Raw genomic sequence first — 13055 nt, forward strand, 5'->3', positions numbered from 1 at the left:
CAATGGCAGGATGAAAAGTACAGGAGGAGAATATTACAGTTACTCCACATATTAACTTTCAGTTTGCCCTCCTGTGTTTTGTCCTTTTCACCTTCCATTGTACCAACTCTATTTCTCAGCTCAGACCTTTCCAGGGTCCCAAAGAATAGGTTTACTTCTCTTCTATTTCCACTGTAATCTTTTCATAGTTTTTTTCTGGACTGTGCTTTCCCCCTCTGTGTTTCATCTGTCATTGTGCTCACTTCTACTTTGCATATTATGCGAATTGTCAACGTCTTCCATCTTTTCATTACTTTTACTGTTCTACACTTTTATGCTTCTAAATTTGTTTCAGTGAGAATTCGTAGAGACAAAAGACGAGCTCAGATGCTCAGTCTGAAATTTTGAATCAGATGCACACGCTAGTAACATTTAACATTTCGAACTGACTCTATGCCTTGATCTTACATGTGAGAGAAAATGTAAAGGTCAAGAAATAAATCAGGAGCCAAGAGGAGAACGGATTGCAGGCTGGTACAAGTCAACAGAATACTCAGAGAAGAGTGAGCTGTTTTGATTTCGTGAAAAGGGTTGCTGTTGGCCAGATTCACATTTCACCTGAGATTTCTCTCCTATTTTTGTTATCTCTTTTAAGGTTCCAATGGTCTCCATGATAAAATGAGTTGGGAGATGTATTGGTTTCCTAAACCAACCAAACAAACAAACAAAAACAAGCCCAGTGCCGCCGAGTTGATTCTGATTCATAACAACCCTATAGGACAGAGTAGAACTGCCCCATAGAGTTTCCAAGGAGAGCCTGTCGGATTCAAACTGCTGACCCTTTGGTTAGCAGCTGTAGTACTTAACCACTATACCACCAGGGTTCCCATGGTTTTCTAGGACTGCTGTAATAAAATACCAAAAACTAAGTGGCTTCTAAGAACAGAAATATATTGTCTCACAGTTTTGTAGGCTGGGAGTCCAAAATCAGGGTGTTGGCCATGTTGATTCCTTCTGAAGTTTTAGGAAGAATCTATTTCATGCCTCTTTCCAACCTTCTGATAACTCCAGGCATTCCTTGGCTCACAGCTTACCTGTCACATGGCATCCTTCTTCTGTCTGCCTGTCTCTATGTATCTTCTCCTTTTCTTATAAGGTCACCAGTCATATACGATTAGGACCCCAATATGGGAAACCCTGGTGGCGTAGTGGTTAAGAGCTACAGCTGCTAACAAAAGGTCAGCAGTTCAAATTCACCAGGTGCTCCTTGGAAACTCTACGGGAGCAATTCTACTTTGTCCTACAGGGCTGCTATGTGTCGGAATACACTCGACAGCAATGGGTTTGGATTCCAATATAGTCTCATGTCAACATAACTAATAACATCTTCAAAGACCCTATTTCTAAACTGGGTCACATTCACAGGTGCAGGGGTTAATACTTCAACATATTTTTTCAAGAGGCACAATTCAATCTGTAACATTTGGGGAAGTCTTCTGTCTCAATAGTTTCATCTTACTATTAGACAGTTGAACAGACTGCTCTTGTTTTATAGGCCTGCTTGCTGCTTGCTTAGATACTTTGAGTGTCACTGTCAATTTGCTTCCATCTCTTCTATACCTCCTAGAAGTTTCTCTCAGCTTTGGTCTGCTGATTGTACACACCTTCAAGTTTTATAGAGTTCATATGGGTTTATTTATTTTTTCTCTCTTTAATTCTTCCCAGAACTACTTATTTATATGCCATAGGGTTATTTATATGCCAAAGGTTGAGTTTGGTTTTGGTTTTTATTCATCATTCTGCTCAGTTTTCTCTATAGATGCTCTTCTGTCAATGTCCTTTTTAATGTGTGGTCCCTATAATTGGTGATAATAGTCTATCCTATTCCACTGATAACCGGAACAGTACTCTCACTTTCTTCTCCTACTTAGTGCCTGAGTTATTTTCTGATAGTCTTAAAAAATATAGAAATTGTTTACTTGAAACCAGGAAGTCTTTCTGCCTGAGAAATAATTTTTTTACCTTTATTAATTTTGATCAGTTAGTTAATCAATGACATGTTGTCCCAGCTGATTTTAAGAATGACTCTCTGGACTAATTTATTTAGTGCCGAATAAGGGATTCATTTCTTTCTCTCATTTTGATGCTGACAACCAGCAGCACAGGGTCATCTGAAGCTCAGCTCAGCCTGAGGCAATTGATCTTATTTCCACTGCTGGATGAATGGCTTAAAAACAGCAATATAGAGTGTTTCAAATTATCTTCTGTGACCAAATTCTCAGTGAAGTAAAGTACTCTTCTATTTCTTACAAAACTCCCATTTCTCATGGAATCTAGGATTAATACCAAGGGTCACAGAAGGTGACACCATCACAGATTTGAAGAAGAAGTATGTTCTGTAGGAGGTTTGATAACATATCCCTGAAATTAGAAAGGAACAGTTAGCTCACTTGGATCCTGGGTCCTTGGTCTGGCCTCCAGAGGGCAATGTGGCTGAAACGAGACATCTGTTTTATTGCAGATTGGCATCATCTTCTCAGCCTCTTCTCCTTGCAGCTGGCTGAAGCATCCTCACTGAGGCCTGTGCAGATAGAGAGCTATGAAGAGATGAGAATCAGAGACTAGAAAATGCTCATACTCTTAAGAGAAAGCCTCTTCCTAACAGTTGTCAGAACTTGCCAGAGCAAGGAACTTGTCCAGCCCAACCTCCTTGCTCCTCCTCACAGGAATGGTTCGGTGACCTCAGCTACTGTCCTGCCTGCTCAGAGGCCTGCTGCCTGCCATCCTCCTGCTTTTCATCCCGGTGCTTGAGATGATTTTTGCCCTGAGCGAGTAGCATTCCATTCCCTTTCCTGGTTCCACAGAAATGACCAGGTTCCAGTTCAAATCTGAAGAGATTTTAGTGGTGCGTTGCTTATATAACATTGATGTTGCAGGAGGAACCAGAGCCCCGTCAGTGAACTAGCCGGACCTCCATGTCACTGTCTCCGAAAGAGCTCTTCTGGAGCTGAAGTGCACCTAATCATCTTCTATAATGCTATATCTCTTCTGGTATGTGTAATATCCTAATCAAGGCCTCCAGTTCCTCCTGAAGTACACAGTGGGGAACAAGAAGATTAAAAGCAACAAAGGTTTTGAGGCTGAATTTAAGAAGAGTGAAACCTCCTTCCATCTGAGGAAACCCTCAGCCCATTATAGGGACTCAGCTGAGTACTTCTGTGCTGTGAGTGACATGGTGACTGAGACTGCAGGGGGGAGTTGAACACAAGCCTCATGAGACATTGGGACTTTCTGTGACTTAAGAACTCAACCTGGGGAGTTTTTAAATAGGTGCCCTGTCCTGTGAAGGCAAAAATTACAGAGTGGGATGAGCCCTGGGGATACTTGTCTCAGCATCACTGCCATGCTGTATTCAGATGCATGCTGCACCTGACCAAGGTCTTCTGGTGAATTTTTCTCAAAGAGTGATGCCCTCTCCTCTCTTCCAGACTCATGCCCCATGCTCTGAAGAAAGTACATTCTAACATTTCAGGATTCGGTAGTGAAAAAAGCAACAGCATTTTTATAAAAAAAAAAAAAAAAAAATCATTTCCAGCATTCATTGTGATAATTAGCACTGCCTCAGGTGTTGGTCAATACATGGATAACCGAACACTTGGTTTTAATGTTAGCTAACATTTTGTGCAGCACAGATTCTCAATTACTGAAGCATAGCCTCTCAGCCTAGATTTGAAGCTTAACTTCTAACACATACATAATGTTCCATTTTTGTGATATTGCCATGTTTTAAAATAGGTTTTTTTTTTCTCATAATACCTACATTTCTTATCTTCTGAGTATTACACAAAATGGATGAGTCAATTAAACATAACTCTATGCAAATATTGAACAATCCAAAAGTTAAACTCCATTGTACGCTTTTTAAAAGCAGCAGTTCCAGTGATTTGATTTTTCAAACTAAAATTTTGACTCAGTTCATCCATAAAAAGAAGATAGCAAGTACGATAACTATTGAAAAAACTGAAAAACTCTTAGGCATTTTATTTTTAAAAATGACACCAATTCATGATATAATATTAAGTTACACATTCAATGAAGATTACCAGTCTTTCAAAGCTCTTGAACAGAGTTCATAGGAAAATCTAGATGTCCACTACCAAACTCACAATATCAGAGACTGCATTAATTCTAATAGAGATATCCAAGACTGGGGAACAATTTTATTTACTTTGAAACAATTGTGTCAAAAATCAAATGTTACTAAGATATTTTATCCTCATGGTTATGACTAGAAATTGTTATTTATGATCTATTTCATATGACAGAATAAAAAATAAACAAAATACAAAACCTGTTCCTCAAAGGATAAAAAATTTACACACGTGGTAAGCTTCCTTTAATTCTACATTTCATAATTTCAGGTAGCATAGAATTATTTTGCTTCTTAAAAAAAATGTTTACCTAAATCTATTTTATAAGATGAGATAAAGTGGGATTCCCACCTTACTATAAATGTATCTTTAGAGCTATTAAAACATGCATTAAAATAGTCCTCTGAACTAAACAAAAAAGGGCTAGAGGATTTATATTCAAAGATATGATTCAGACTTGACTTCCTCTTCTACTGCATCATAGATTCATATAGCCTCACTTTTAGTTTATTTGGCTGCTAGTAATTTTTTAGTTTCTTCTTGGTGTGCCGTCTCTTCCAGGTTTCTTTTGGTTCACCTTTTCATTTTTGCTTGGCATTTTTCTGACAAAAGATGTATTCTTTCATTATGCCTTTTTCACACCCAAAACACCTGAGTGGATTCCGAGTCATAGTGACCCTATAGCACAGAGTAGAACTGCCCAAAGGGTTTCCAAGCAGTGTTTAGAGGATCCCAACTGCTGACATTTTGGTTAGCAGCTGAGCTCTTTACCACTGTGCCACCAGGGCTTAGGTTCACATTTTTTCAGAGACAGGAGTCACATCATTCTTTTCTTGGGTTCCTCCGTTACTGACCCTTCACTTGAACTGAACTTCCTCTTGGACATCTTGTTGGATGTGGTGGTCATGGTGGCTGTGGTGGTGCTGACTGAGGGCCTGCAGGCAGCTACAGTGGTAAGAGCTCAATCTTACATTTTCAACTTTCTGTGCCACTTCATTTGAGCTGTGATTCTTAAGCAGCATAGAGCTGGATTTTAAAATTATCCAGATAGTCTTTATGTTTTAATAGGACAATTTAGCCTTTTAATATACATGAATCTATTAGCACAATATTTTTAATTTATCTTACTTGGCACAGGAGCAGTGACTGACATTGTAGAACATCTTCTTCTTGAAATACTTTCTTTACTTGGTTTTAGAGACACCACTCTTATTTTATTCTCCTCCTATATCATCAGTTGTTCCTCTTAGTCTCCTTTATTGGTTTTTCCTCACCTGGGTCTCTAAACGTCATGCTTTCAGGAATGTATCCTTGTACCTTTTCATTCCCTGTCAACATTTTACCCCCAGCTGATGTCATCCAGTCTTTTAGCTTAAAACACCTAATACCCAAATTCATATCTGAAGCTCAGATGGTTTCTCCGATTTTCAGATTTGTATGTCAAATGATCCGTTTAACATCTCCATTTGGGCATCTCTATCTTATACTACCTGAAAATAATCTTCTGATTTCCATCCCTTCAACCACTGAGCCCTCCCTACATCACACCTTCTCCTTGTGCACTTTCCTTCATTCAGGTAAAAGGCAACTCTATTGACCATTTTCCTGGCTCCACTGTCCAAAAGCTTTGAAGTTCTCCTTTGTGGTCTTACTTTTTCTCATAACCCCACTTGATCCATTAGACAATTCAATCAGATATTCTTTCAAAATATGTCCATAATCAATCTCTTCTCATGACCTCCACTTTACTGTCTTGAGCCAAACCACTTTAATCTTTTGCCTGGTTTATGGATATAACCCTAAGTGATTTTCCTTCTTTCATCCTTGTCCTCCTTCAGTCTGTTCTCCACATAGCAGTGCGTCATCTTTTAAAAACATAATTCAGATCATGTTGCCTCTCTGCTCACTACCCTCCAGTTGTTTCCCATCTCACTCAGATGATAACCAAACTCTTTATCCTACATGGCTCTACTCCATCTGGCTCCCTGCTGACCCTTTGACATTAGCTACTGTCTCATCCATTCTGCTCCAGCCTCACTGCACTGCTTGCTGTTGCTCTAACATGTCAATCACTTTCCTGCTTTGGTGTCTTTGCAGTTGCTCATTCCTTTGCCTTGTAGGAGCCACATGACTTATCCCTTCACTTCATTGTGGCCTCTGCTAAGGAGGCCTGCTCAAAAAATATTTATTGTGGCAATGTATGTAATAATGGGGGAAATTTTAAACACACAAAATGTTACTCAAAAAACGGTTCAGAAAAAGATAAATCCATACCATGGAATATTATGAAGCAGATATGTTAGCTTCCACCAATAGGTCCTTAAGACATGTAATTAAGTAAGTAACTCTCATGGCAAGCTATTATGCATTTGGAAGTTGTAGTTAAAGAAGAATTTAAACTATATTTTTAAGTAAGGAGAATATATTTATATGTCCCTTGTAAGTATAAAATAAATTAAAAAAAAAAAACTCCATTATACTTTATGTTCTTTATATTATATTCCCTGACTTCCTTCTCCTGCATCATCTCTGTCCAGCTTCTCCTCTTTTATTTTCACCTAGGAAGGGTCTCTATTTTACTCTCGAGCTAGTATCTCTACTTAATCTCTTGATTACATTCCTGTCTACCTTTTCTAAGAAAAAGACAAAATGACCATGTTCTCCTTAAATCTTTGTCTAACTGTCCTCTGTTATGAGAGATATCTCCTTTTTCTAGATTCAACTTGTACATTTTAAGGTGCTACTTTTTCCCTCTGTTATGGTATAAGAACACACACACACACATATTTGTCTTTCCCACTAGACTGCAAACATCTTGCAAGTAGAGACAATGTCTTGTTTATTTTTAATTTCTTAGAATCTAAAATAAGATCTAGCTTATAAAAAATTTTTTTTTTTTTTTTTTTTATAAAGTAGACCTTTAATAAATGGTTGCAAATTTATTTTGAGCTAGATTGGAGAAATCACATTCAATCTCAAAAGATATAATTTGACAAAATATTTTAAGACAGTAACCTCCACAAAATTGCATTTGGGGAAAGAAACCAATTCACTTAAAAAAAAAGAACACTTCCCATCTAGTCTAATAATTAATTGTTCCTGACAATCAGCAGATGGTTCCTTAGGGGAGAATGGAATGAGGGCACTTGGGCTTTGGTGATTACTGACGAGCTAGTTGACCCAATGGTTTTAGACCACTATGTGGCACTCTAGGCTTTAGTTTAAATGAGGAATTTCTTTCAGTGTCCCAGATAGTCAAATCTTTGATAGTGAAAATTATAATGAGGGTTAGAGGCAGTTAGGAGAGCCTATGGACCAGTTACATCTCTATAAGCACAGGAGAACTCTCCATATATTCATCACTGTGTTGGAGTGAGGAAGGTCTGTGTCTGTGATGGGTGTAACAGAGATGATTCCTCAGGAGGTATTGACAATAGAAATGTTCTAGAGCCATAGTGAAGCTGTAAGATCCTAAAGAAAACATATGTATTACCTGTTTCCATTTTTATGACTTAAATGCTAATGTACAAACCTCTAAAATGACTTCAAAACTTCCCCAATATTTCTCATTGTTACCTTCAGTTGTCACCTTAAGATGTCACCTTGAAGACTAAGGTGTGCCTGACCCAAGCCATGGCATTTTCAATCACCTCCTATGCATGTGAAAGCTGGACAATGAATAAGGAAGGCTGGAGAAGAATTGAAGCCTTTGAACTGTGATGTTGATTATACCATGGACTGCCAAAAGAATGAACAAATCTGTCTTGGAGGAAGTACAGCCAAAATGCTCCTCAGAAGCAAGGATGGTGAGACTGCATCTTACATACTTTGGACATGTTAACAGGAGGGATTAGTTCCTGGAGAAGGACATCTTGTCTGGTAAAGTACAGGGTCAGTGGAAGAGAGGAAGACCCTCAACAAGATGGACTGACACAGTGGCTGCAACAATGGGCTTAAGCATAACAATGATTACAAGGATGGCACAAGACCAGGCAGTGTTTTGTTCTGTGGTACATAGGGTCACTATAAGTTGTGTCCAACTTGATGGCACCTAACAACAACCACAACAACAACCTTCTTTCAAACCTTTCTGAGACTAGAAAAACAGAAAAAAAGGAGATAAGAAAAAGAAATGAGAAAAAAAAGAAAGAAAACATATGTAGAGAGAGGAGAAAACAGAAAGGAAAGGAGAGATTTTGGAGAATAAAAAGAGGACATGTTTATCTCAATTTCAAAATGTGGCCTACACCTCATGTTCACAGAGCAGGATTGGCCATATGGGCCTGCAGAGTAAGAGGAGGGGTTAGAAAAGAGAAAAGGGGAAATGGAAATGAGGTCCGGGTGGCCATCACGTGCATGTCCTATTTCTTTATCTATCAACCAGAGTCTTGTTGGAGACATTTTATGTGTTCACGATGACTGTATGTCTTAGGCTTACAGAATTCTAATTTCATTTACTTCTTTAAGAAGATTAAATAAATAGTGCATTCAATCAAATATTCTTTCTTTGTGATGAGTAAATGAATTTTTTCTCATAATTGGGTTCTTAATCACTTTCCAAACTATGTGCCCTAATTTCTGGTTAAGAAAATTGGGGCACTGACCCTGGTAACTCTTGAGGGTACACCTGACCAAGATGAGGCCCTATCTCTCTCTGGCCTCTTTCCTGTTTTTCGCTCCCCTCCTGACATATCTGATTACTGGGGCACTTTAAGAGAAGGTAATCCTGTAAGGGTGAAAAGCCTAGATATTTCTGTGTCTGTGGTCAGCAATGTAGCAGTCAGCAGAGTACTAATAGCAGCAATGTCAGTATCTGATGAAAAACTAGAAGGAATTCTCTTTGCTCCCTGATCTCCTTATGCTGTCCTTCATTTACGGACAAATGGGGCTCAGCATTCCTATTACTTTCTTCTCAACTATTTGGGGGCCTGCCAGAGAAGAAACATTCTCAAAAGAATTAGCGTTTTCCTTCTTCCAGCCCATCACCCAGGTCCATTAATTTCCGAAGGCTAAGCTCTCTTCACGACCCATAGTTTTCTGCTCTTTATCCTGGAACTCCTTGCTATTTAATCCGAGATTTATATATGACTCCAAAATAAAAAGATACTTCACTTGGCCTCTCTGGGCATAGCCTGGCTGGTGGCCACAGAAGCTCCTTGGCTAAGGACAGGGCATCAGAGACATATTCAGGCTACCATCTATCTAGATCCCCCTCTTGCTAGGACAAGTGATTGTTCCTTTGTTTATGGCCTATTTTTCAAAAATCTTGTAGAAAAAAGGAAAACCCTGGAGGAAATGGCTGCAACAATGGGCTAAAACATAGTGAAGACTGTAAGGATGGTACAGGACTGGGCAGTATTCTGTTCTGTTGTACATAGTGTCACTTTGAGTCAGAACTGACTGGATGGCACCTAATAACAACAACACTTTATCTCATTAACTGTGGAGGAAATCCCTCCTTATTTCTCTTTTAAAAAGAGAAACTGAATGATACATGAAGCTTGGAATTACCTGCAGTATCAGATTTGGCCCCTAGAGGGAAGTGCTACACAAATTGAGCTTTGTAAATAAGGGAACAAGGAACAGAAAGCAACCAGGCCCTTTGAAGAAGGGCTTTTTAATTTATGTGCTGGGTAAACCCACCACTCTGTCAGAGTGCCCATGTGGCTGAATTGTTTCCAGAAAAAAGCTCCAGAAAAAAGCCTTCTGTTTCCCCACAGCTCGGACATGAAGCTTATCCTCATCTCAGTGCTTCTGATGGTCTTCACACTCAGTGAGTAAAGTCTCTTTTTATTCCTACTCCCTATGGTCCTCTGATTTTGAATAAGTTTATGGAAATATTCTTCTCAGTGTTTAAGGCTCTCCCTGATCCAGAATTGATGTTACAGGAGGAACAAGGACCCAGACAGTGACTCAGCCTAAGGACCACATCTTTGTGTTTGAAGGCACCCCAGTGCAAATGAAGTGCAACTACTCATATTCTGGGAGTCCTGTTCTCTCCTGGTATGTCCAGTATCCCAAGAAAGGACTCAAGTTACTTCTGAGACACATCACAGGGAACAGCATCAAAGGCTTTACGACTGACCTTGATAAAGGCAAGATGACCTTCCATCTGAAGAAACAATCAGCTCAAGAGGAAGACTCAGCTATGTATTACTGTGCTCTGGATGGCACAGTGACTAATTTTGCATGGGAAGCAAAGCACAAACCCTCTAGGGGTTACAAACATTATTTTTTGTAAGGTATCTATCTAGCCACAGTGGGGCAATCCTTCTCTATAGGCTGACACTGAGTTTACCTCTTGGATACAATACTTTTCAGTTATCAGTTTAGCTATCCATTAACCTGAAAAATTTGTGGAAGAGAATTCTTATTACCAGCTCCACTTAAAGTAAGAGTATGTCAAAAAAAAATACTAAGTATATTTACCCTGTACCTGACAACCAATACTTTTGAAATAAAAAATGTATGTTATTATTGCTGTTGTTAGTTGCTGTCAAGTTGGCTCTGACTCATAGAAACCCTATAGAACAGAGTAGAACTGCCTCATAGGGTTTCTAAGGAGTGGCTGGTGGATTCAAACTGAAGACTTTTGGTTAGCAGCCAGCCTCTTAACCACTGTACCACCAAGGCTCCAAAAACTATATCCAAAAAACCAAACCCAGTGCTATCAAGTCGATTCCGACTCATAGCGACCCTATAGGACAGGGTAGAACTGCCCCATAGAGTTTCCAAGGAGTGCCTGGTGGATTCGAACTGCAGACCCTTTGGTTGGCAGCCGTAGCACTTAACCACTACGCCATCAGGGTTTCCCCAAAAACTATATAGCATGGCCTAAAATACATTCTTCTCTTGGCTAAGAAGGATTATTCAGACTTAGGTGGTGCTGTTACATTTCCCCTAATTCCTATGCTACTCCATACCACCCCCACATGCGTTCATCATGTCATATCTAAGTAGTTTCTTAAAAGAATGGTAGTGTTTCATGATTTGTGATTGCTAACTCTATAGGGCAGTTCTGCTCTGTCCCATAGTGTCACTATGAGTCAGAATCGACTCAACGGCAATGGGAGTTTTACTCCATCAATGCTCTTTCCTCTCCTCATGCACTTCATGGACTCCTACTATCTTAATCAGGGACCACTCAAGAGGAAAAAGCCACTGCAATTAGAACAAGGAAAGTTTAAAATAAAGAATTGCTAAATAACAGGGGATTAACGAGTAGGGTGTAAAGTGAACTCTAAAGAATATAAGAATAACACATGTAGGAGAAGCTCTTATCCTAGGACTAAGTCACAGTTCCCAAGAAAGGAACACTTAGAATAAGCACCCTCCTTCTGCCAAGGCTATGATTCAGACCTCAGTGGGGAGTGTGTGGCTATAGCCTGCTAGATGGTGGAGAAGTTTGCTGAAGTGCCAAAGACAAAGGCTGGTAAGCAGGCAAACTGCTGAACTAGCTGGGAAGCTAGCTAGGGAGCTTCTGAAACTCACCGAGAAGCCACCTGTGGGGCTATCACTGAAACGTGGTGGAAGTGAGCGCCAATGGGTGTCCTACATGCTGGCTAAGCTCTGTAGGAGCAAGTGAGGAAAATGAACCAGAACCATGAAGAAAAGCCTCTTCCTTCTGCAGTGTCCTTCTAACACCCTTTACTGACAAAGCTTAACATTATGCCAGCTGGAGGTATTTATAGGGTCCAGATCCAGTATTACAAGAAGGTCAATGAAGGGTGAATTTGGAGTTAAGAGGCACTTAATTGATAACTGGCACATCTATCCCTCTGGCTACTTCCTTATACACCCTTCTACACATATTTGATTGAAGATTTGGGTCCATTCAGAGGCACCTTGGAAGAAAGGCCCAGTGATCTACTTCTGAAAAATCAGCCATTGAAAACCAATGGCAACTGGTTTGTATGTATTTGAACTTACAAACGACAATAAAATAACTCTGTTTACACCTAACATGACACATCTATCCTTTGAACAAATTAGGAAGTTCTCATTCTTTCCTCAAAATGAGGAAACTGTCATTACCAACAGTCACTACACCCATCTCTCAATTAATTACTTCTCAAATTCAGAGGAAGTCCCACTGACTCTTCCGTTACCTACAGACTAAATGTAAAGTTAACCGCCAAAAATTTGTATAAAAAATAATTATGCTAAGGAGGGAGAAAAAGAAAATGGTAGCATGTTCAAAGGAACACATACATATAAACAGTAAAGTGAAAATATAGAAATGTACCACATTCCTTGATTCCATAATTGGTAAACAGGCAGCAACTGACATCTAGAGCTTCCTTCTTTTGTTACCATTTTATATTTCTCCTCTTTTTAGCCGTAAACTCAGTGGATTGGGGTCCTTTATCTTGTGAAGTGATCCAAATCCTCATGCTCAAAGGGTCTAAGTCCTTAATAATCCTGCATTTTTTGTTATTGTTTACCCGTGTTGTTGTTGTTAGGTGCTGTCGAGTCAATTCCAGCTCATAGTGACCCTATATGACAGAGCAAAACTGCTCGATAAGGTTTTCTAGGCTGTAATCTTTCCGTATGGATTACATCTCGACGTAAAGAAAACAAAAATCCTCAACGTCATGATAAATAGAAAAGATTGACATTGTCAAGGATTTCATTTTACTTGGCTCCACAATCAACACCAATGGAAGCAGCAGTCAAGAAATCAAAAGACGTTGCGCTGGGCAAATCTGCTGTGAAAGACCTCTTTCAGGTGTTCGAAAGCAAAGATGTCACCTTGAAGACAAAGATGTGCCTGGCCCAGTACATGGCATTTGCAATCACATCATATGCATGTGAAAGCTAGACAATGAATGAGGAAGACCAAAGAAGAATTGATGCCTTTGAATTGTGGAGTTGGTGAAGAATATTGAATATACCATGGACTGCCAAAAGAACGAACATATCTGT

This window comes from Loxodonta africana, chromosome 10 (genome assembly GCF_030014295.1).
Source record: "Loxodonta africana isolate mLoxAfr1 chromosome 10, mLoxAfr1.hap2, whole genome shotgun sequence".
Classification (NCBI taxonomy): domain Eukaryota; kingdom Metazoa; phylum Chordata; class Mammalia; order Proboscidea; family Elephantidae; genus Loxodonta; species Loxodonta africana.